This window comes from Lissotriton helveticus, chromosome 7, assembly GCF_964261635.1.
Source record: "Lissotriton helveticus chromosome 7, aLisHel1.1, whole genome shotgun sequence".
Classification (NCBI taxonomy): domain Eukaryota; kingdom Metazoa; phylum Chordata; class Amphibia; order Caudata; family Salamandridae; genus Lissotriton; species Lissotriton helveticus.
Genome location: NC_136068.1, coordinates 383,659,395 through 383,681,158, shown reverse-complemented (window position 1 = coordinate 383,681,158; position 21,764 = coordinate 383,659,395). Strand labels below are relative to the sequence as shown.

Sequence of the window (21,764 nt, the reverse complement as noted above, 5' to 3'; positions counted from 1 at the left end):
CTTATGGGGTTGGCAGGCGATGGTTGTGAACAGGAGAACGTCCGCAGACTAGTAGCAATGGAGGGTTCATAAAGGTAACATTCTACTCCAACAAACTCTCTCAAATGTCTAAACTTTTATTAGAGTTCACAGCCAAGGAGGATACAATAGAGGCAAAAGGACCAGACAATGACTTAAACGCAGGTTTTTAAAGACTTCTTGGACCACTGTTCATTCCTTCGGAATGAAACATTGACGTTAGTGTCTGTTAAATGTATGTAGGGTTCTCCATGTAGCTGCCCTAAAAATCTCTGACATAAACATTCCTGGAGGAACCAAAGTGTCGCCTTGGCCCTGGTGGAATGTGTAAGCAAATTTGAAGAAACAAAATGTCCCCCATAATGATCAGCAAGGGGTTACACAGGAGGTAATCTTTATGAGAATTAGAGGTTTTTAGTGCTGCCTGTATCTAGGCCACAGCATGTGACAACAAGCCTTTGCAATGCAATAGGTCTCGCATTTGCGAGAGTTTAAGCTATTGGCATTGTAAATGACAATGCCTTTTATTTATCCGTTTTGATAATTAACACATAAATAAAAGGCATTGTCATTTACAATGCCAAAAGCTCAAACTCTTGTAAATAAGAGACCTCAGTCAGAAACCTTTATTCGATTCCAGATGAATCATAAAAGTTCACAAGGAAGACATGCAATCATAAAATAAGACAATATTTACAAAAAAGCATAAATGATATCTTTCACAGACAATAAAACACCCAATTACGTACTTTTACATTGCATATCGTTTCCTTATTATAAAAACAGTTTTTATAAAACTAAGCACAGATCTACAAATGGAAACATTTGCTAGGGAATGTAAATAATTAAAAACCTCTCTATGGGAACGGAAACAATTTTCGTTTAAAATTGGTTTAAGAAAACGCGCCCTGGGGTTTTTATATAGTGTGCAAAATAACATAAGGTGCATAGTATTTTGTTGGGCTGTGTTGTTACAAGAACAGGGGGGTAGCCTCTCACACCACCCCACCTGTTTTGGAAAAGCCACAAGAAAGTGCAGTGTGTCTAAATGAAATCTAGTCATTAAAAAACGTGCATTTCCCTGTAAGCTAAAAGACAACATTTTTGCTGTTTTAAAAAAGGGGGTACGGTCTGTCTGTGGACCTAGAAGATATACTCAGCTCAGATCCAAAAGCTTCTTTTATGGACTTTTCATGTTTGGCTTATCACAAAAATCTTCTAACCCTATTTTATAAAAAGTTTAACATAGCGTAACCAGGGTACCGCCATTGCATTGTCTAGATTCATGCAATCTTTTAAGACAAGTCGGGAGAAATAAAGTTCCTCTGAAGACCAGATTGTCCCCCATAGAAACAGGGATGCCATGTGTATTCTGTCTGTAATGTAATCCATGTCCACCTCCGAGTGACAAAATGAGGTAGGCGAACTAGACGGGATAAATAAGAGTCTCTTCAAAAATGTGTTCTCAATTATTTGGATCTGTGTACTCTTTTGATATTCCCACACTCCTGCACCATAAGTTGCTCCTGACAGACATTTTGATTTGTATAGGGTTATCAACTCTGCAACTGGCTTATGACCAAGTTTGGCCGCAAATCGAAACAGCCCCTCAATAACTCTTGAAGCTTGTTGCAACCGGGATACTAAAAGTTGGTCCCAATTAAGGTTAGAATTAAAAACATTTCCCAGATAACTAAAATGGTTTACCTTCTCAATAGCTGCCCATTCACTGTGTATTTTCGTTAATTTGGGCCCGCATACCATGTCAAAGGATTTCTTATAATTCACCGTCAAATCTAGTGACATCATATATTCAGTGAAAGCATCCAAACAGGCCTGAAGTCTATTGGCAGTCAAGGGCATCAGGACCGTATCGTCAGTATATACCTTTCCCCCTTTGGCTATTCCCCTCTCCTCCTCCCTGGACAGCCTTACAGGTAGATCGCACTACGAAGACTCAGATCAATACTACCCTCATATCTACAACCCAAACCCATCCACGCCCCTAATCTCGATGAACACCCCTATGATACATACGTCTCCCCCTCCCTCTTTGGCTTTTCCCCCCTCCCCCTCCTCAGACAGCCTTACCTGTAGATCTCACCACGTAGACTCAGATCACTGCTACCCTCCAATCTACACCCCAAACCCATCCGGCCCTACCCTACCCCCAGACCAAACAATTAACACGCCTCCCACACCAGACCCTAGACTCGATGAAATCCTTCTCTCACTACAATATATTAAAGATGACCTCCAAACGCTATGGAACCTGATTTGGCAGCAACACAAGATTAGACGACATGCCGATGATAAGAACTGGAACCCTCACAGCAACAGCCGCACACTCCAGCATCAGGTGCAGTTACAATCCCCTAAGCATCCGCCTCCAAGATGGAGAACTGTATCTAACCGCAATTCCACAACCCGACCATTCCGCAGGAAAAATACTCTAACTGCCAAGGATATACATTCCCTACTTCTTTCTTATCATCCCCCCACACCAAGCCAGACCACAGCAGACCCGTTCAATCCGAATAAACCCTCCCTAATCGAAACCATCCATGGAATGGCACACAGAGCCCCAACTCACAACACCAGAGGTATAATCCTGGAGAATCTGATGCACGTTCCATTAACACTGGAACCTCCTGCTACCACCAAGCCGCGTCTCAAATGCATTCTCCTAAATTGTAAATCAGCCTCAAAACATGCAGTTGACATGGCTGACCTAATACTCACTCATGAACCTGACCTCCTATTCCTAACTGAAACATGGCTAAATGAGTCATCCACACCGATCCTAGATATTCTGGTTCCCCCTCATCATGACATCACCAGACTAGAAAGACCTGATAGATTAGGAGGCGGTATTACCTGCATTCACCAGAACAGCCTCTCAGTGAATAGCTCACCTTCACCGGATCTATCTTCATGTGAATACCTCTGCTTAGATATCACAAGTAATAACAGACCAATCTGTTCACTGCACATATTTTACCACCCCCAGGCGATAACATCACCTTCATCGAGCAATTCATGGATATCATGACGACTCATACTGGTCAACATAATACCCAAATATTCCTTGGTGATTTTAATCTCCACTGAAACAGCCCTAACGACCCGGCAGTAACATTCCTTTCTGTCCTTGACCTCACCCAAATCTGCAATAGCCCCACACATGTCAAAGATTCAACTTGACTTGGTTATTGCCAACGCAGAAGCTATCCAGCTTAGCACAATCCTCCCATGTGATTGGTCTGATCACCATGCCATCACCTTCTTCATCAATGAATCAGTTAAATTACGCACAGTACAACCTTCAAGACCTAAAATATGGACGAGGAATCTGAAAAAAAACCCTAACAGACCTATCCACATCCACCAGTGTCAACCTCCTGCTCACCCCGGAAGACCTAACTGATGTTCAAGCTTTGACACAACACTACTTTAACTCCATGTCCTCGATTTTTAATACAACTGCACCTCTACAACTGAAGTGGATCTCCACAAAAGACTCAAAACCTTGGTATGACAGCAGGCTCAAAGAGACAGACAAAAACAACAAGTGATGGACTGAATGTGGATCAATGTCACACACTCCCCCAGTCAAAAGATCTGGGCCCAAATCCATCGTTTTTTTGCACTCCACACCACCCTGGGTTAGACAATGGCGATATGCAAATCAGCTCTGACCCTGTTGCCCCATGGGAACAGTCCAGTCCGAACTACAAAAGCCATGTCCTTCCCAGAACGGAATCAAGCATCCGAGGACCGGACCGGTTTCGAGGTAACACCTCTCTTCAGCCCGGCTAGCTTAACTCCAAGTGGTGTGGAGTGCCTGGGACCCACGTCTGGGCATCCCCAGCGCATCTAGGGCGGCAATTGCAAAAACAACAAGTGATGGACTGAATGTGGATCAATGTCACACACTCCCCCAGTCAAAAGATCTGGGCCCAAATCCATCGTTTTTTTGCACTCCACACCACCCTGGGTTAGACAATGGCGATATGCAAATCAGCTCTGACCCTGTTGCCCCATGGGAACAGTCCAGTCCGAACTACAAAAGCCATGTCCTTCCCAGAACGGAATCAAGCATCCGAGGACCGGACCGGTTTCGAGGTAACACCTCTCTTCAGCCCGGCTAGCTTAACTCCAAGTGGTGTGGAGTGCCTGGGACCCACGTCTGGGCATCCCCAGCGCATCTAGGGCGGCAATTGCAAAAACAACAAGTGATGGACTGAATGTGGATCAATGTCACACACTCCCCCAGTCAAAAGATCTGGGCCCAAATCCATCGTTTTTTTGCACTCCACACCACCCTGGGTTAGACAATGGCGATATGCAAATCAGCTCTGACCCTGTTGCCCCATGGGAACAGTCCAGTCCGAACTACAAAAGCCATGTCCTTCCCAGAACGGAATCAAGCATCCGAGGACCGGACCGGTTTCGAGGTAACACCTCTCTTCAGCCCGGCTAGCTTAACTCCAAGTGGTGTGGAGTGCCTGGGACCCACGTCTGGGCATCCCCAGCGCATCTAGGGCGGCAATTGCAAAAACAACAAGTGATGGACTGAATGTGGATCAATGTCACACACTCCCCCAGTCAAAAGATCTGGGCCCAAATCCATCGTTTTTTTGCACTCCACACCACCCTGGGTTAGACAATGGCGATATGCAAATCAGCTCTGACCCTGTTGCCCCATGGGAACAGTCCAGTCCGAACTACAAAAGCCATGTCCTTCCCAGAACGGAATCAAGCATCCGAGGACCGGACCGGTTTCGAGGTAACACCTCTCTTCAGCCCGGCTAGCTTAACTCCAAGTGGTGTGGAGTGCCTGGTTTGCATATAGCCGTGTCTGAACTGGGGTGGCTGAGTGAACTAAAGAATGGTGATGGATTAAACCCAGATCAGTTGACTGGGGGTGAGTGTTTGATTTGTTCAAACGCTCCGTCCATCATCCCCTTTTGTATCGCTTTGTTCGCCCTAAGTGTGGCAGGGTATACTCAGACGTGAGTCCCTTGTTCACTTGGCCACTGGATTCAAGATAGCCTGGCTGATGAGGATTATGAATCCGAAACCGGTCCCAGGATGCTTGTTTCCGGTCCAGGGAAGACATGGCTTGGCAGTTCGGGCTGGACTGTTCCCATAAGGCACAGGGTCAGACTGATTTGCATATAGCCGTGTCTGAACTGGGGTGGCTGAGTGAACTAAAGAATGGTGATGGATTAAACCCAGATCAGTTGACTGGGGGTGAGTGTTTGATTTGTTCAAACGCTCCGTCCATCATCCCCTTTTGTATCGCTTTGTTCGCCCTAAGTGTGGCAGGGTATACTCAGACGTGAGTCCCTTGTTCACTTGGCCACTGGATTCAAGATAGCCTGGCTGATGAGGATTATGAATCCGAAACCGGTCCCAGGATGCTTGTTTCCGGTCCAGGGAAGACATGGCTTGGCAGTTCGGGCTGGACTGTTCCCATAAGGCACAGGGTCAGACTGATTTGCATTTAGCCGTGTCTGAACTGGGGTGGCTGAGTGAACTAAAGAATGGTGATGGATTAAACCCAGATCAGTTGACTGGGGGTGAGTGTTTGATTTGTTCAAACGCTCCGTCCATCATCCCCTTTTGTATCGCTTTGTTCGCCCTAAGTGTGGCAGGGTATACTCAGACGTGAGTCCCTTGTTCACTTGGCCACTGGATTCAAGATAGCCTGGCTGATGAGGATTATGAATCCGAAACCGGTCCCAGGATGCTTGTTTCCGGTCCAGGGAAGACATGGCTTGGCAGTTCGGGCTGGACTGTTCCCATAAGGCACAGGGTCAGACTGATTTGCATATAGCCGTGTCTGAACTGGGGTGGCTGAGTGAACTAAAGAATGGTGATGGATTAAACCCAGATCAGTTGACTGGGGGTGAGTGTTTGATTTGTTCAAACGCTCCGTCCATCATCCCCTTTTGTATCGCAAAGAGACAGACAAGCCCTTATATTAGCTGAAAGGCGTTAGAGGTCATCGCCTTCAACGGATCATCTCAAACTGCTCCGATCCACCAGAAACTCGTACTATAGAAAGATCAGACACTCAAAAGCAAACTTTTTAAAAAATCAGCTAGATCAAGCCAAGAACTGACCCAAAAAACTATTTGAACTAGTTAAAACTCAATCTAGTGGCTTAGCTCGCCCTTCCCAAGCGGGACAAGGTACGCCACCCAGCTGCGGAGAATTTTCCTCCTCCTTCACAAAAAAACCCAGAACTCCTGAAAACTGACCTACTTAAGGCCTCATTAGCTCTGTCTAACACTCAGAAGGACTCGTCATCTCACATTCTAGCAACCCCAATCTCCGGCTCATCTAAGCTCGCCCTAAAAAATAACGCCTCCTGGGCCACCTTCACAACCTATAGCGAAAAAGCAATTCTAAAAGCATTCAAGTCCTTGAACCCTTCCAACCACTTCTCAGACCCCCTTCCTGCAAATTACCTCAAAGATCTCATACCGGCGCTACTGCCACTTTGGACAAAGATTATCAATGCCTCCTTAGTCCAAGGAATTATTCCTGAAATTCTCAAATCAGGACAAGTTCCCCCATCCTAAAAAAACAACAGCTGACCCTACGGACCTAAATAACTACCAACCAATTTCCAACATACCAACTCTGGCTATACGCCTATAAAAATGTGTTCTCAGCCAGTTAGACAACCACGCAAAACCAAAGGGGATGATGGGCGGAGTGTGGAACATTGCAAGCACTCACCCCCAGTCAACTGATCTGGGTTTAATCCATCATCATTCTTTAGCTCACTCCGCCACCCCAGTTCTGACATGGCCGTATGCAAATCAGTCTGACCCTGTGCCTCTTGGGAACAATCCAGCCCGAACTGCCAAGCCATGTCTTCCCTGGACCGGAAACAAGCGTCCTGGGACCGGTTTCTGGCTAATCAGCCATCATCAGCCAGGCTAGCTTGAATCCAGTGGCAAAGTGAGCAAGGGACCCACGTCTGGGCATACCCAGCCAACTTAGGCCAAACAAAGCAAAACCAAAGAGGATGATGGACGGAGTGTTGAACATTGCAAGCACTCACCCCCAGACGTGAGTCCCGTGCTCTTCATGCCACTGGAATTAAGCTATCCTAACTGATGAGGGCTGAAGCCCAAAACCGGTCCTAGGATGCTTGTTTCCAGTCCAAGTAGGACCTTGCTTGGCAGTTCGGGCTGGACTGTTCCCATCGGGCACAGGGTCAAGACTGATTTGCATATGGTTGGGTTCAAACTGGAATGGGGAGCAAACAAACAATGGATTTAGGCCCAGACCTCTGTACTGGGGTGCATGTATGACATTGTTCTGCATTCTGTCCATCAACGGTTGTTTTTGCAGTTAGACAACCACATCACCAATTTCCACCTGCTCAATAAATTCCAATCTGGCTTCCGGGCAGGACATAGTACTGAATCGGCTATGACCCACATAGTAAATGACGCACTATGAATCCAAGACCAGAACGAAACCTGCCTACTTATCCTGCTCGACTTTTATCTTCGGCCTTTGACACCATCAAACATGATAATCTTCTAGATCTCTTGCAATACAGAATGGGCTTATCAGGGTCAGTACTAAATTGGTTTACCTCTTTCCTCCTGAATAGATCCCAAAGGTTCAAGGTCAACCAATCTCTGTCCACGACCGTCCCAGTCACATTAGGAGTTCCGCAGGGCTCCTCCCTCTTACCTACACTGTTTAACCTATTCATGGAGCCGCTCACTGAGATTCTCGACTCATCAAATATCCACTTTCACGTGTACGCAGACGACACACAACTATACTTAAAGATAAATTCTCCGGATGACATCAAATCTCTCAATCTAACTTTACCAAAGACTTAGTCATGGTTGACTGAAAACTACCTCACACTAAACGCCCTCAAAACTGAATTCTTACTAATCACCCCACCTAACCAACCAGCCACCATACACGAACGGCTTAAACAACTTACAGCATTCAACTGCCAACCTCTTATAATTGTTTCTGCAAAATCACTAGGCGTAACTCTGGACAGTAACCTAAACATGCAAAAACACATCAGTGCCGCAGCAAAAGGAGCAAACTTTCAGATGAACACTCTGAGGAAATTAAAACCCTTCCTCCCAGTAAATGACTTCAAGCTGGCAGTCCAAGCACTAGTAATTTCCAGACTAGAATATGGTAGTGCAACTCTCTGTGGACTCCCTAGATCTACAACTGCCCCCCTAAGAGCATCACTCAACTGAGCGGCCAGGCTCATGACAGGGTCTATTAAGAAATAGCCACATCTCCCCTGACTTCAAAGCGCTAAATTGGCTACCCTTCAAAGCAAGAATTCAATTAAAAATCGCCTGCATAACACATAAAGCCATACATCACAACGCCCCAAGGTATCTGACCCAGAAACTGAAGCTTTCGTGTGGAAACAGATCATCCAGGAGTGCCAGCAACCTTCTAAAGCCTCAAAGATGTGCCAAGAAGAAAACATATAACCGCGCCTTCCCTGGTATTGCTCCAAGGATTTGGAATGCCCCAGAAACCAGACTTAACCCCTCAACTGCCTACTTCAAAAAAGAAGTCAAATCTCTTCTCATGTCGAAATTCACTTGAACATTGAATCGGACTCTTAGAACAACCAGCCGAACATAAGACTTTATTTCGAAATACTGTGTTTCTTTTGTACATTGTCTCTTTTGTTTAATTACCTCACTTGTAAAGCACTCTGATACCCACAAGGGTCATGTTGGTGCTATATAAATCCTTCAAAATAAAATAAAATGTCTGAGCCAGTACAAAAATAGGGATAATCATCCAAAGCCAGTAATTTTAGGTTGAGCATTCAAGATCTCTTGTATATACTTTAGTATATACTTATATGTGTATGTACTTTGTAGGCTCTGGAGATCGGCCCTAGGACTTGTCTGCTTCCGCTAGGGGACTTTTTATTCTGATCAACTGCCTCTACTTAACTGTCTTGATAGAAAATGACCAGTAGAGGTCAGTAAAATACCAGAATTGCTTTGTGCTTAGGGACTTTCTTTTTTTTTTTTTTTTTCTGGCAACTGCCTCTATTTAACTTTCTTGATCGAAAACAGCCAGCAGTGGTCAGTAAAATACCAGAATCACTTTACCATTCTCTAGATTCTACTCCATAGAAATTGCCTTCCACGAGCACCAGTAGACAATAATATTTTTTTCAAATCTTGTATTTTCAGTGATATGACCACAGTAAGCCCTGATTTTATATTAAAAACAGGGCTTTGGACTATACCATTTCCAGCTGAAAGGCAATATTTCTCTCCATGAGTTCCCATACCTGGCATGTCACACAGTTTGGTGCTTACTTTCCCTCCATGTTAAAGAACAGTAGATGTTGCAGCACCCAGGCTAATGTGCTGTATAGCTAAATACATGTAAGGCCCCAAAGGCGAGACTGATTGCATTGCAAATGCTTGTTTACATTTATCATTACAAACAAGGCACTTTAAAGGGTGTTCTAGAGGTTATTTAATGGCCCCTAAATGATAATTAAAGTAAACAAACTGAAAAAACACCCTAACTTTCAGCCGTCATCATGGAGGAAGCACTTAACAGGTGAGTGCTCCATAACCTCTTCTGTGACGTGACTGTTTGGGTGGGCCTGTCCTACACAGCCCCCTGCTAGAACCGAACCTGCTTTAGGGTATTCTTAACATATGAGGCTGGCACCAAGTGTGGGAAGTTGATCAAGCAGAGGTAACAATCTACTAGGCCTCAGGCTTAGGCGACTTGTGCACACTAGAACCCTGACCTATATTCTAGGGAAAATAACTGAATTATACATCAAAGAATTGAGGAGCATTCAGGCGTGGAGATGCCAAGGAAGGCAAGATGGATGAGAGAGAGAGTGCTCATGTTCTCCTTTAATGAAGGGCAAAAGCCCCACTCTTATGTTCCTCATGCTTGGCCCACCCATTGTGGGTATGATGTTCTAGTAGAAACAATTTTAATTTCCACATCGACCGCACATCTGCCTTCCACTGCTGCCCCGGCCTTTCCCGCAACCCTGTGATAGCAGTGGCCTCCCAGGCCAAATGTGGCGGCCTTAAACTCATCCAGTCTTTGAATATTCCCAAAAAAGGGACTTTGTGCACCTAATGTTGGAAAAGTGGGTTTGATCCCTACTATGCCCTACATCCAAAAATTGGAAAACGTGATCTATATACTAAGAAAAAGATAAATCTGGCTCAACATTGCAAATTATTTAAACGTTTTTGAGTATTTGAACAATAGTAAATACAATTTTGTGATAAGACGTACTACCTTTTTATAAGTATAGTTGCCTAGAAAAAGCATAGTGTCCTACCATACTTCTAGCCGTCCAGGTCTTTCCAGACATGGTGTAAAGGGTGCCTGGACCCAGAAAGTCCACAGCTAGATAGGGTCAGAGGTAGAATCCAGCCCACGCCCGCCCCACCCGCAGTAGAGAGAGCAGTTCCCACACCCGCCCCACCAGCAGTAGAGAGAGCAGCTCACACCCCCGCCCCACCAGCAGGAGAGAGAGAGAGAGAAGCTCCCACGCCCGCCCCACCAGCAGGAGAGAGAGCAGCTCCCACCCCAGCCCCACCAGCAGGAGAGAGAGAGAGAAGCTCCCACGCCCGCCCCACCAGCAGGAGAGAGTGAGAGAGCAGCCCCCTTCCCACCTGCAGGAGAGAGACCAGCTCCCATGCCCACCCCACCAGCAGTAGAGACAGATAGAGAAACACCCACACCCGCCCCACCAGCAGTAGAGAGAGAGCAAGCAGCTCCCACGCCCGCCCCAACAGCAGTAAAGAGAGATAGCAGCTCCCACTCCTTCACCACCAGCAGTAAAGAGAGCAGCTCCCACGCCTGCGCCACCAACAAGAGAGAGAGCAGCTCCCATGCCCGCCCCATCAGCAGTAGAGAGAGCAGGTCCCACCCCGCCCCACCAGCAGGAGAGAGAGAGAAGCTCTCACGCCCGCCCCAAAAGCAGGAGAGAGTGAGAGAGCAGCTCCCTCCTCACCAGCAGGAGAGAGAGAGCAGCTCCCATGCCCACCCACCCCCAAAAGAGAGAGAGCAGCTCCCATGCCTGCCCTACCAGCAGTAGAGAGAGAGCAGCTCCCACACCTTCCCCACTAGCAGTAGAGAGAAAGAGCAGCTCCCACGCCCACCCCACCAGTAGTAGAGGGCAGCTCCCACGCCCGCCCCACCAGTAGTAGAGAGAGAGAGCAGCTACCAAGCCCACCACACCAGCAGTAGAGAGAGCAGCTCCCACTCCTTCACCACCAGCAGTAAAGAGAGAGAGCAGCTCCCACGCCTGCCCCAACAATAGAAGAGCGAGAGCAGCTCTCACGCATGCCCTACCAGCAGTAGAGAAAGAGCAACTCCCACGCCTTCCCCACTAGCAGTAGAGAGATAGCAGCTCCCACGCCCACCCCACCAGCAGTAGAGAGAGCAGCTCCTACGCCCACCACATCAGCAGCAGAGAGAGAGACGCTCCTACGCCCACCCCACCAGCAGTAGAGACAGCTCCCATGTCCCCCCCACCAGCAGTAGAGAGAGAGCAGCTCCCACACCGACCCCACCAGCAGTAGCGAGAGAGCACCTCCCACGCCCACCCCACCAGCAGTAGAGAGAGACAGCTCCCATGTCCGCCCCACCAGCAGTAGAGAGAGAGCAGCTCCCACGCCCACCCCACCAGCAGTAGAGAGAGAGACAGCTCCCATGTCCGCCCCACCAGCAGTAGAGAGAGAGCAGCTCCCACTCCTTCACCACCAACAGGAAAGAGAGAGAGCAGCTCCAACGCCTGCCCTACCAGCAGTAGACAGAGAGAGCAGCTCCCACGCCTTCCCCACTAGCAGAAGAGAGAGAGCAGATCCCATGCCCGCCCCAACAGCAGCAGAGAGAGCAGGTCCCACCCCGCCCCACCAGCAGGAGAGAGAGAGAGAAGCTCTCACGCCCACCCCACCAGCAGCAGAGAGTGAGAGAGCAGCTCCCTCCTCACCAGCAGGAGAGAGAGAGAGCAGCTCCCATGCCCACCCACCCCCCAAAAAAAGAGAGCAGCTCCCATACCTGCCCTACCAGCAGTAGAGAGAGAGCAGCTCCCACGCCTTCCGCACTAGCAGTAGATAGAAAGAGCAGCTCCCACGCCCACCCCACCAGTAGTAGAGGGCAGCTCCCACGCCCGCCCCACCAGTAGTAGAGAGAGAGAGAGCAGCTACCACGCCCACCACACCAGCAGTAGAGAGAGCAGCTCCCACTCCTTCCCCACAAGCAGTAAAGAGAGAGAGCAGCTCCCACGCCTGCCCGAACAATAGAAGAGCGAGAGCAGCTCTCACGCATGCCCTACCAGCTGTAGAGAAAGAGCAGCTCCCACGCCTTCCCCACTAGCAGTAGAGAGATAGCAGCTCCCACGCCCACCCCACCAGCAGTAGAGAGAGAGAGCAGCTCCTACGCCCACCCCATCAGCAGCAGAGAGAGCCGCTCTCACGCCCACCCCACCAGCAGTAGAGACAGCTCCCATGTCCGCCCCACCAGCAGTAGAGAGAGAGCAGCTCCCACACCCACCCCACCAGCAGTAGCGAGAGAGCAGCTCCCAAGCCCACCCCACCAGCAGTAGAGAGAGAGCAGCTCCCAAGCCCACCCCACAAGCAGTAGAGAGAGAGACAGCTCCCATGTCCGCCCCACCAGCAGTAGAGAGAGAGCAGCTCCCACTCCTTCACCACCAGCAGGAATGAGAAAGAGCAGCTCCCACGCCTGCCCTACCAGTAGTAGAGAGAGAGAGAGCAGCTCCCACGCCTTCCCCACTAGCAGGAGAGAGATAGCAGCTCCCACGCCCACCCCATCAGCAGGAGAGAGAGAGCAGCTCCCACGCCCACCCCACCAGCAGTAGAGAGAGAGTAGTACTTCCGCAAGTAACTTCCGCAAGGCACTGAAAACATAGATTTTTAAAGCAACGGACTCAGTGGTCTAGGCTGCAATCTAATTCTCGCCAGCTTAGTTTCTCGTTGCACATCAGCGCCAGGATGCGCCTTTCGGAGCGACAGTACGCGCTTTATAAATACCACATTACATTACATTACAGAGCAGCTCCCACGCCCACCCCACCAGCAGTAGAGAGAGAGCAGCTCCCACGCCCACCCCACCAGCAGTAGAGAGAGAGCAGCTCCCATGCCCACACTACCAGGAGTAGAGAGAGAGCAGCTCCCATGCCCACGCCACCAGCAGTAGAGAGAGCAGCTCCCACGCCCACCCCACCAGCAGTAGAGAGAGACAGCTCCCATGTCCGCCCCACCAGCAGTAGAGAGAGAGCAGCTCCCACACCCACCCCCCAAGCAGTAGAGAGAGAGCAGCTCCCATGCCCACACTACCAGCAGTAGAGAGAGAGCAGCTCCCACACCCACCCCACCAGCAGTAGCGAGAGAGCAGCTCCCAAGCCCACCCCACCAGCAGTAGAGAGAGACAGCTCCCATGTCCGCCCCACCAGCAGTAGAGAGAGAGCAGCTCCCACGCCCACCCCACAAGCAGTAGAGAGAGAGACAGCTCCCATGTCCGCCCCACCAGCAGTAGAGAGAGAGCAGCTCCCACTCCTTCACCACCAGCAGGAAAGAGAAAGAGCAGCTCCCACGCCTGCCCTACCAGTAGTAGAGAGAGAGAGAGCAGCTCCCATGCGCACACTACCAGCAGTAGAGAGAGAGCAGCTCCCAAGCCCACCCCACCAGCAGTAGAGGGAGCAGCTCCCACGCCCTCCCCACCAGTAGTAGGGAGCAACCCCCACGCCCACCCCACCTGCAGTAGAGCGAGACAGCTCCCATATCCGCCCCACTAGCAGGAGAGAGAGAGCAGCTCCCACTCCTTCACCACCAGCAGTAAAGAGAGAGAGCAGCTCCCACGCCTGCCCTCCCAGCAATAGAGAGAGATAGCAGCTCCCACGCCCTCCCCACTATCAGTAGAGAGATAGCAGCTCCAACCCCACCAGCAGTAAAGAGAGAGAGCAGCTCCCACGCCCACCTCACCCCACCAGCAGTAGAGAGAGAGCAGCTACCACGCCCACCCCACCAGCAGTAGAGAGACAGCTCCCATGTCCGCCCCACCACCAGTAGAGAGAGAGCAGCTCCCATGCCCACCCCACCAGCAGAAGCGAGAAAGCAGCTCCCACGCCCACCCCACCAGCAGTAGAGCGAGACAGCTCCCATATCCGCCCCACTAGCAGGAGAGAGAGAGCAGCTCCCACTCCTTCACCATCAGCAGGAAAGAGAGAGAGCAGCTCCCACGCCTGCCCTACCAGCAGTAGAGAGAGAGAGCAGCTCCCACGCCTTCCCCACTAGCAGTAGAGAGATAGCAGCTCCCACGCCCACTCCACCAGCAGGAGAGAGTGAGCAGCTCCCACGCCCACTCCACCAGCAGGAGAGAGTGAGCAGCTCCCACGCCCACCCCACCAGTAAGAGAGAGTAGTACTTCCACAAGTAACTTCCGCAAGGCACTGAAAACATGGATTAATAAAGCAACGGACTCAGTGGTCTGGGCTGCAATCTAACTCTCTCCATCTTAGTTTCTCGTTGCACATCAGCGCCAGGATGCTCCTTTCGGAGCAACAGTATGCCCTTTATAAATACCACATTACATTACAGAGCAGCTCCCACGCCCACCCCACCAGCAGTAGAGAGAGCAGCTCCCACACCCGCCCCACCAGTAGTAGGGAGCAGCTCCCACGCCCACCCCACCTGCAGTAGAGAAGAGAGAGCAGCTCCCACACCGGCCCCACCAGCAGTAGAGAGAGAGCAGCTCCCACTCCTTCACCACCAGAAGTAAAGAGAGAGAGCAGCTCCCACGCCTGCCCTACCAGCAATAGAGAGAGATAGCAGCTCCCACGCCTTCCCCACCAGCAGTAGAGAGAGAGAGCAGCTCCCACGCCCACCCCACCAGCAGTAGAGAGAGAGCAGCTCCCACGCCCACCCCACCAGCAGAAGAGAGAGAGCAGCTCCCACGCCCACCCCACCAGCAGTAGAGAGAGACAGCTCCCATGTCCGCCCCACCAGCAGTAGAGAGAGAGCAGCTCCCACGCCCACCCCACCAGCAGAAGCGAAACAGCAGCTCCCACGTCCACCCCACCAGCAGTAGAGAGACACCGCTCCCATGTCCGCCCCACCAGCAGTAGAGAGAGAGCAGCTCCCACTCCTTCACCACCAGCACGAAAGAGAGAGAGCAGCTCCCACAGCTGCCCCAACAGCAGTAGAGGGAGAGAGCAGCTCCCACGCCTTCCCCACTAGCAGTAGAGAGACAGTAGCTCCCACGCCCACCCCACCAGCAGGAGAGAGAGAGCAGCTCCCACGCCCACCCCACCAGTAGTAGAGAGCAGTTCCCACACCCGCCCCACTAGCAGTAGAGAGAGAGAGAGCAGCTCCCACGCCCACCCCACCAGCAGAAGAGAGAGAGCAGCTCCCACGCCCACCCCACCAGCAGTAGAGAGAGACAGCTCCCATGTCCGCCCCACCAGCAGTAGAGAGAGAGCAGCTCCCACGCCCACCCCACCAGCAGAAGCGAAACAGCAGCTCCCACGTCCACCCCACCAGCAGTAGAGAGACACCGCTCCCATGTCCGCCCCACCAGCAGTAGAGAGAGAGCAGCTCCCACTCCTTCACCACCAGCACGAAAGAGAGAGAGCAGCTCCCACAGCTGCCCCAACAGCAGTAGAGGGAGAGAGCAGCTCCCACGCCTTCCCCACTAGCAGTAGAGACAGTAGCTCCCACGCCCACCCCACCAGCAGGAGAGAGAGAGCAGCTCCCACGCCCACCCCACCAGTAGTAGAGGGCAGCTCCCACGCCCGCCCCACCAGTAGTAGAGAGAGAGAGCAGCTACCAAGCCCACCACACCAGCAGTAGAGAGAGCAGCTCCCACTCCTTCACCACCAGCAGTAAAGAGAGAGAGCAGCTCCCACGCCTGCCCCAACAATAGAAGAGCGAGAGCAGCTCTCACGCATGCCCTACCAGCAGTAGAGAAAGAGCAACTCCCACACCTTCCCCACTAGCAGTAGAGAGATAGCAGCTCCCACGCCCACCCCACCAGCAGTAGAGAGAGCAGCTCCTACGCCCACCCCATCAGCAGCAGAGAGAGAGACGCTCCTACGCCCACCCCACCAGCAGTAGAGACAGCTCCCATGTCCCCCCCACCAGCAGTAGAGAGAGAGCAGCTCCCACACCGACCCCACCAGCAGTAGCGAGAGAGCACCTCCCACGCCCACCCCACCAGCAGTAGAGAGAGACAGCTCCCATGTCCGCCCCACCAGCAGTAGAGAGAGAGCAGCTCCCACGCCCACCCCACCAGCAGTAGAGAGAGAGACAGCTCCCATGTCCGCCCCACCAGCAGTAGAGAGAGAGCAGCTCCCACTCCTTCATCACCAACAGGAAAGAGAGAGAGCAGCTCCAACGCCTGCCCTACCAGCAGTAGACAGAGAGAGCAGCTCCCACGCCTTCCCCACTAGCAGAAGAGAGAGAGCAGATCCCATGCCCGCCCCAACAGCAGCAGAGAGAGCAGGTCCTACCCCGCCCCACCAGCAGGAGAGAGAGAGAGAAGCTCTCACGCCCACCCCACCAGCAGCAGAGAGTGAGAGAGCAGCTCCCTCCTCACCAGCAGGAGAGAGAGAGAGCAGCTCCCATGCCCACCCACCCCCCAAAAAAAGAGAGCAGCTCCCATACCTGCCTACCAGCAGTAGAGAGAGAGCAGCTCCCACGCCTTCCGCACTAGCAGTAGATAGAAAGAGCAGCTCCCACGCCCACCCCACCAGTAGTAGAGGGCAGCTCCCACGCCCGCCCCACCAGTAGTAGAGAGAGAGAGAGAGCAGCTACCACGCCCACCACACCAGCAGTAGAGAGAGCAGCTCCCACTCCTTCCCCACAAGCAGTAAAGAGAGAGAGCAGCTCCCACGCCTGCCCGAACAATAGAAGAGCGAGAGCAGCTCTCACGCATGCCCTACCAGCTGTAGAGAAAGAGCAGCTCCCACGCCTTCCCCACTAGCAGTAGAGAGATAGCAGCTCCCACGCCCACCCCACCAGCAGTAGAGAGAGAGAGCAGCTCCTACGCCCACCCCATCAGCAGCAGAGAGAGCCGCTCTCACGCCCACCCCACCAGCAGTAGAGACAGCTCCCATGTCCGCCCCACCAGCAGTAGAGAGAGAGCAGCTCCCACACCCACCCCACCAGCAGTAGCGAGAGAGCAGCTCCCACACCCACCCCACCAGCAGTAGAGAGAGACAACTCCCATGTCCGCCCCACCAGCAGTAGAGAGAGAGCAGCTCCCACTCCTTCACCACCAGCAGGAATGAGAAAGAGCAGCTCCCACGCCTGCCCTACCAGTAGTAGAGAGAGAGAGAGCAGCTCCCACGCCTGCCCTACCAGTAGTAGAGAGAGAGAGAGCAGCTCCCACGCCTTCCCCACTAGCAGGAGAGAGATAGCAGCTCCCACGCCCACCCCATCAGCAGGAGAGAGAGAGCAGCTCCCACGCCCACCCCACCAGCAGTAGAGAGAGACTAGTACTTCCGCAAGTAACTTCCGCAAGGCACTGAAAACATAGATTTTTAAAGCAACGGACTCAGTGGTCTAGGCTGCAATCTAATTCTCGCCAGCTTAGTTTCTCGTTGCACATCAGCGCCAGGATGCGCCTTTCGGAGCGACAGTACGCGCTTTATAAATACCACATTACATTACATTACAGAGCAGCTCCCACGCCCACCCCACCAGCAGTAGAGAGAGAGCAGCTCCCACGCCCACCCCACCAGCAGTAGAGAGAGAGCAGCTCCCATGCCCACACTACCAGGAGTAGAGAGAGAGCAGCTCCCATGCCCACGCCACCAGCAGTAGAGAGAGCAGCTCCCACGCCCACCCCACCAGCAGTAGAGATAGACAGCTCCCATGTCCGCCCCACCAGCAGTAGAGAGAGAGCAGCTCCCACACCCACCCCCCAAGCAGTAGAGAGAGAGCAGCTCCCATGCTCACACTACCAGCAGTAGAGAGAGAGCAGCTCCCACACCCACCCCACCAGCAGTAGCGAGAGAGCAGCTCCCAAGCCCACCCCACCAGCAGTAGAGAGAGACAGCTCCCATGTCCGCCCCACCAGCAGTAGAGAGAGAGCAGCTCCCACGCCCACCCCACAAGCAGTAGAGAGAGAGACAGCTCCCATGTCCGCCCCACCAGCAGTAGAGAGAGAGCAGCTCCCACTCCTTCACCACCAGCAGGAAAGAGAAAGAGCAGCTCCCACGCCTGCCCTACCAGTAGTAGAGAGAGAGAGAGCAGCTCCCATGCGCACACTACCAGCAGTAGAGAGAGAGCAGCTCCCAAGCCCACCCCACCAGCAGTAGAGAGAGCAGCTCCCACGCCCTCCCCACCAGTAGTAGGGAGCAACCCCCACGCCCACCCCACCTGCAGTAGAGCGAGACAGCTCCCATATCCGCCCCACTAGCAGGAGAGAGAGAGCAGCTCCCACTCCTTCACCACCAGCAGTAAAGAGAGAGAGCAGCTCCCACGCCTGCCCTCCCAGCAATAGAGAGAGATAGCAGCTCCCACGCCTTCCCCACTATCAGTAGAGAGATAGCAGCTCCTACCCCACCAGCAGTAAAGAGAGAGAGCAGCTCCCACGCCCACCTCACCCCACCAGCAGTAGAGAGAGAGCAGCTACCACGCCCACCCCACCAGCAGTAGAGAGACAGCTCCCATGTCCGCCCCACCAGCAGTAGAGAGAGAGCAGCTCCCATGCCCACCCCACCAGCAGAAGCGAGAGAGCAGCTCCCACGCCCACCCCACCAGCAGTAGAGCGAGACAGCTCCCATATCCGCCCCACTAGCAGGAGAGAGAGAGCAGCTCCCACTCCTTCACCATCAGCAGGAAAGAGAGAGAGCAGCTCCCACGCCTGCCCTACCAGCAGTAGAGAGAGAGAGCAGCTCCCACGCCTTCCCCACTAGCAGTAGAGAGATAGCAGCTCCCACGCCCACTCCACCAGCAGGAGAGAGTGAGCAGCTCCCACGCCCACCCCACCAGTAAGAGAGAGTAGTACTTCCACAAGTAACTTCCGCAAGGCACTGACAACATGGATTAATAAAGCAACGGACTCAGTGGTCTGGGCTGCAATCTAACTCTCTCCAGCTTAGTTTCTCGTTGCACATCAGCGCCAGGATGCTCCTTTCGGAGCAACAGTATGCCCTTTATAAATACCACATTACATTACAGAGCAGCTCCCACGCCCACCCCACCAGCAGTAGAGAGAGCAGCTCCCACACCCGCCCCACCAGTAGTAGGGAGCAGCTCCCACGCCCACCCCACCTGCAGTAGAGAAGAGAGAGCAGCTCCCACACCGGCCCCACCAGCAGTAGAGAGAGAGCAGCTCCCACTCCTTCACCACCAGCAGTAAAGAGAGAGAGCAGCTCCCACGCCTGCCCTACCAGCAGTAGAGAGAGATAGCAGCTCCCACGCCTTCCCCACCAGCAGTAGAGAGAGAGAGAGAGCAGCTCCCACGCCCACCCCACCAGCAGTAGAGAGAGAGCAGCTCCCACGCCCACCCCACCAGCAGAAGAGAGAGAGCAGCTCCCACGCCCACCCCACCAGCAGTAGAGAGAGACAGCTCCCATGTCCGCCCCACCAGCAGTAGAGAGAGAGCAGCTCCCACGCCCACCCCACCAGCAGAAGCGAAACAGCAGCTCCCACGTCCACCCCACCAGCAGTAGAGAGACACCGCTCCCATGTCCGCCCCACCAGCAGTAGAGAGAGAGCAGCTCCCACTCCTTCACCACCAGCACGAAAGAGAGAGAGCAGCTCCCACAGCTGCCCCAACAGCAGTAGAGGGAGAGAGCAGCTCCCACGCCTTCCCCACTAGCAGTAGAGAGACAGTAGCTCCCACGCCCACCCCACCAGCAGGAGAGAGAGAGCAGCTCCCACGCCCACCCCACCAGTAGTAGAGAGCAGTTCCCACACCCGCCCCACTAGCAGTAGAGAGAGAGAGAGCAGCTCCCACACCCACCCCACCAGCAGTAGAGAGACAGTTGCACTTCCGCAAGTAACTGAAAACATGGATTTTTAAAGCAACGGACTCAGTGGTCTGGGCTGCAATCTAACTCTCTCCAGCTTAGTTTCTCGTTGCACATCAGCGCCAGGATGCTCCTTTCGGAGCGACAGTACGCGCTTTATAAATACCACATTACATTACAGAGCAGCTCCCACGCCCACCCCACCAGCAGTAGAGAGAGAGAGCAGCTCCCACGCCCACCCCACCAGCAGTAGAGAGAGACAACTCCCATGTCCGCCCCACCAGCAGTAGAGAGAGAGCAGCTCCCACGCCCACCAGCAGTACCGAGAGCAGCTCCCATACCCGCCACACCAGCAGTAGAGAGACAGCTCCCATGTCTGCCCCACCAGAAGTAGAGAGAGAGAGCCTCTCCCATTCCTGCCCCACCAGCAGTAGAGAGAGAGAGCAGCTCCCATGCCCACCCCACCAGCAGTAGAGAGACAGCAGCTCCCACGCCCACCCCACCAGCAGTAGAGAGAGAGCTCCCATGTCCACCCCACCAGCAGCAGAGAGAGAGAGCCTCTCCCATTCCAGCCCAGTAGAGAGAGAGCAGCTCCCATGCCCACCCCACCAGCAGTAGAGAGAGAGCAGCTCCCATGCCCACCCCACCAGTAGTAGGGAGCAGCTCCCACGCCCACCCCACCTGCAGTAGAGAGAGAGCAGCTCCCTCACCCGCCCCACCAGCAGTAGAGAGAGAGCAGCCCCCACTCCTTCACCACCAGCAGTAACGAGAGAGAGCAGCTCCCACATCCACCCCACCAGCAGTAGAGAGAGAGAGAGCAGCTCCCACGAGCAGTAGAGAGAGAGCAGCTCCCACGCCCACCCCACCAGCAGTAGCGAAAGAGCAGCTCCCACACCCACCCCACCAGCAGTAGAGAGAGACAACTCCCATGTCCGCCCCACCAGCAGTAGAGAGAGAGCAGCTCCCACGCCCACCAGCAGTACCGAGAGCAGCTCCCATACCCGCCACACCAGCAGTAGAGAGACAGCTCCCATGTCTGCCCCACCAGAAGTAGAGAGAGAGAGCCTCTCCCATTCCTGCCCCACCAGCAGTAGAGAGAGAGAGCAGCTCCCATGCCCACCCCACCAGCAGTAGAGAGACAGCAGCTCCCACACCCACCCCACCAGCAGTAGAGAGAGAGCTCCCATGTCCACCCCACCAGCAGCAGAGAGAGAGAGCCTCTCCCATTCCAGCCCAGTAGAGAGAGAGCAGCTCCCATGCCCACCCCACCAGCAGTAGAGAGAGAGAGCAGCTCCCATGCCCACCCCACCAGTAGTAGGGAGCAGCTCCCACGCCCACCCCACCTGCAGTAGAGAGAGAGCAGCTCCCTCACCCGCCCCACCAGCAGTAGAGAGAGAGCAGCCCCCACTCCTTCACCACCAGCAGTAACGAGAGAGAGCAGCTCCCACATCCACCCCACCAGCAGTAGAGAGAGAGAGAGCAGCTCCCACGAGCAGTAGAGAGAGAGCAGCTCCCACGCCCACCCCACCAGCAGTAGCGAAAGAGCAGCTCCCACACCCACCCCACCAGCAGTAGAGAGAGACAACTCCCATGTCCGCCTCACCAGCAGTAGAGAAAGAGCAGCTCCCACTCCTTCGCCACCAGCAGGAAAGAGAGAGAGCAGCTCCCATGCCTGCCCTACCAGCAGTAGAGAGAGAGAGAGCAGCTCCCACGCCTT

General features: G+C 53.2%; 1 protein-coding gene across 1 annotated transcript in view; it reads left to right on the top strand.

The window, feature by feature from the left end:
- Positions 1-21,764, top strand: part of LOC144768499 (arf-GAP with SH3 domain, ANK repeat and PH domain-containing protein 1-like) — a 1,182,076-nt gene that overhangs the window by 1,051,802 nt on the left and 108,510 nt on the right. The window lies entirely within an intron of this gene.